Genomic DNA, 3258 nt, shown 5'->3' on the forward strand with positions numbered 1-3258 from the left:
TTGCATTCTTTCTTGGGGTCCTTTTTATCTGCGCTCTCACCCACTCTAACTAGCTCAGAGCCCTCTCCGGCGTTCTGAATACTCCTCGCATTGAGGCACCGAGCTTTCAGGCTTGCCTTTTTATTCCACTTTGACCCTTTAGAATATTGATGTACAGAGGCCATTTTTGTTTTTTGCCTTGGGTTTCTCTGCCCTCCACTTTTACTCATCTCCTTGCTGTCTTTTGTATCTGTCTCCATTTTGTTTCCCTCTGTCTCCCTGCAGTGGTTCCCATCCCCCTGCCGTATTAGTTTAACTCCTCCCCAACAGCACTAGCAAACACTTCCCCCTAAGGACTTTGGTTCAGGACCTGCCTAGGTACAGACCGTCTGGTTTGTACTGGTCCGACCTCCCCCAGAAACGGTTCCAATGCCCCAGGAATTTGAATCGCTCCCTGCTGCACCACTGCTCAAGCCACGGATTTATCTGAGCTATCCTGCGATTCCGACTCTGACTAGCACGTGGCATTGGTAGCAATCCCGAGATTACTATTTTTGAGGTCCTACTTTTTAATTCAGCTTCTAGCTCCTTAAATTCATCTCGTGTGACCTCATCCATTTTTTTACCTAAATCTTTGGTACCAATGTGCACCACGACAACTGGCTTATCTCCCTCGCTTTTCAGAATGTCCTGCACCCGCTCCGAGACATCCTTGACCCTTGCAGCAGTGAGGCAACATACCAACCTGGAGTCTCGGTTGCGGCCGAAGAAACGCCTATCTATTCCTCTTTAAATCGAATCCCCTATCACTATCGCTGTCCCACACTTTTTCCTGCCCTTCTGTGCAGCAGAGCCAGCCACGGTGCCATGAACTTGGCTGCTGATGCACTCCCCTGATGAGTCATCCCCCTCAACAGTACTCAATGTGAGGCCAACGTGATATCCGCTACACTGCAGCCCATCAAAGGGCGAGAAACCATTGAATATAAAGGATGAGCTCACAAATATCAGGGGCAGTGCAGACTGGTCAATGTCAAGCCCTCCTTTCTTATTCAGCAGTGGCATGAATGGGAGTCAGACGCCACAAAATTTGATTAAAGACACAAATACAAGCAACACTTGCAAATCTTTTCAGTGTAAAATTCTTTCACTTTATTTGAAATGCTACAGCGTTGAATCTGAAAATACGCATGTTGGGATTTTATCTTTACGACTGATTATATGTTGTGTGCACGGTAGGAATAACCGGTGCTGTTAAATTTGATAAAAGTTGCCCCAGATTCGTGGTGTCATCGGCAATGAGGATTTTGAACCAGAAAGCTATAATACAGTGAGTAAAAAGAGCTATGGTTTTCGAGTTAAGATGCAAAGCACAGGACACATGATTGAAGTATGGACTGTTCCTGAGTTAGCAATTGTTTGATTGTGCAAAAGAAGGTGAGGGGTTAATTAATGACGGTTTTCCGTGAAAGCAAAAGAAAAGTTTAAGAAGAAACCATACGGTGCCTGTCAGGTGAGCGCTGCTTGTGATACCTGGTGGGATTGGGCCGAGATTTTAAAGCCCATTGTATTACAGAACCTTCATAGAGACGAACATCTCCAGCTCACTGTGTAGGTCTCATGGTGCAATGGTAGCGTGTTTGATTCCAGATCCGAAGGGTACATGTTCAAATCACGTCGTGGTCACTGTTCTTTCGGATATTGTTCTTCCAGAATTAATATTTCTTTTGCTGTTTGACAATAACCAGACCCTTGCTCAAGGGCTGTCTCATTGTTTCCAAGGTGTCAGGCAGAGAATTATTTTTATTTCAAAAAATACTTTATCCAAACCAGATTCCCTGATGGTCTAGTGGTTAGGATTTGGTGCTTTCAACGCCACGGCACGGGTTCGATTCCCGGTCAGGGAAATTGTACTTTTAATTCAAAACATTACAAAAATAATAGTTCATCTATTTTACACATCTTTATGCACCTCCTGTGTAAAAAAATGAAGCATTGATTTAAACATCATTAATTAATACATAAAATTCTATTGTCATATGATATATTTTGCTCTGAGCATATGAGGAACTTTTCTCCCGATCCCATTGGGTTTAATTCTGGTAATCTGGTGCTGAAAGTGGAGATGTTTCCGCAGTGTACCGCAAATCATAGACACCATCAGAGGCAGTCTCTCGGGATCGAGGAGGACTTGCTTCCATCCCAAAGTGAGTCCTTTGATGGCTGAACATTCCGATACGAGAGCCACAGACCCTGTTACAGGTGGGACAGACATAAGTCGAGGGAAGGGGTCGGTGGGACTGGTTTGCCGTGTGCTCCTTCCGCTGCCTGCGCTTGGTCTCTTCATGCTCCTTGCGTCTCGAGTCAAAGAGCTCAACGCCCTCCCAGAAGTACTTTCTCCACATCGGGCGATCTGCGGCCAGGGCCTCCCAGGTGTCAGTGGTGATGTCGCACTTTACCAGGGAGGCTTTGAGGGTGTCCTTATAACGTTACCCCTGTCCTCCTTTGGCTCGTTTACCCTGAAAGGAGCTCCGCATAAAGACGTAAACATAAATACGTAAGGATGAGGGGCCGGAGTTGGCCATTCGGCCCCTCCAATCTGGTCCACCATTCAAGAAGATCCTGGCAGTTCTTCAACAGCAAGTTTAAACATCTGGGGCGGAGCCAACAGGCGCCTGGCTGCAATGAGTGATAAAAACCTGCTTTGAATGGGAGCCTGTCTAGCTCAGTCGGTAGAGCATTAGACTCTTAATATCAGGGTCGTGGGTTCGAGACCAACGTTGGGCGATTTCTTTTCATTTAATGTTGCTTTAATGGAAAACCTCTGCCCGAAACGGCACAAAACAAAAAAGTTGCTTTCAAAGTCATTAAACTCCGAAATTTCCACGCCCCGCGAATCTCCAAAATCAGATGCCTCTCGTTTTGGCGACTCAATCCATGTCCCTTTGCAATGTTGTGCTCCCAGCCACACTTTAAAATGTGCCACTAACTGATCGAATCATGGAATGGTTACAGCACGGAAGACCATTCGGCCCATCGAACCCGTGCCGACCCTCAGCGAGTCCCACTCCCCCACCCTTTCCCCGTAGCTCTTCAATTGTTTTTCCTTCAGATACTTATCCAACTCCCGTCTGAAAGATAAGATTGAGTCTGCCTCCACCGCCCTTTCAAGCCGTGCATTCCAGATCCTAACCACTCGCTGCTAAATGGCCATCTCCTGTTCCTATGTATGAAGTCTGGGAAACACGAGATCAATTCTTGCCACGCTCACAGCCTTCC

General features: G+C 46.4%; 2 non-coding genes across 2 annotated transcripts; both read left to right on the top strand.

Moving 5' to 3' along the window:
- The first annotated feature begins 1814 nt into the window (after positions 1–1814).
- Positions 1815–1886, top strand: trnae-uuc (transfer RNA glutamic acid (anticodon UUC)). Its single transcript has one exon. It is a non-coding gene; the product is annotated as a tRNA-Glu (tRNA).
- An 807-nt stretch (positions 1887–2693) lies between these two features.
- On the top strand, positions 2694–2766 carry trnak-cuu (transfer RNA lysine (anticodon CUU)). Its single transcript has one exon. It is a non-coding gene; the product is annotated as a tRNA-Lys (tRNA).
- Positions 2767–3258: the final 492 nt, after the last annotated feature.

This window comes from Pristiophorus japonicus, unplaced genomic scaffold, assembly GCF_044704955.1.
Source record: "Pristiophorus japonicus isolate sPriJap1 unplaced genomic scaffold, sPriJap1.hap1 HAP1_SCAFFOLD_79, whole genome shotgun sequence".
NCBI lineage: Eukaryota > Metazoa > Chordata > Chondrichthyes > Pristiophoridae > Pristiophorus > Pristiophorus japonicus.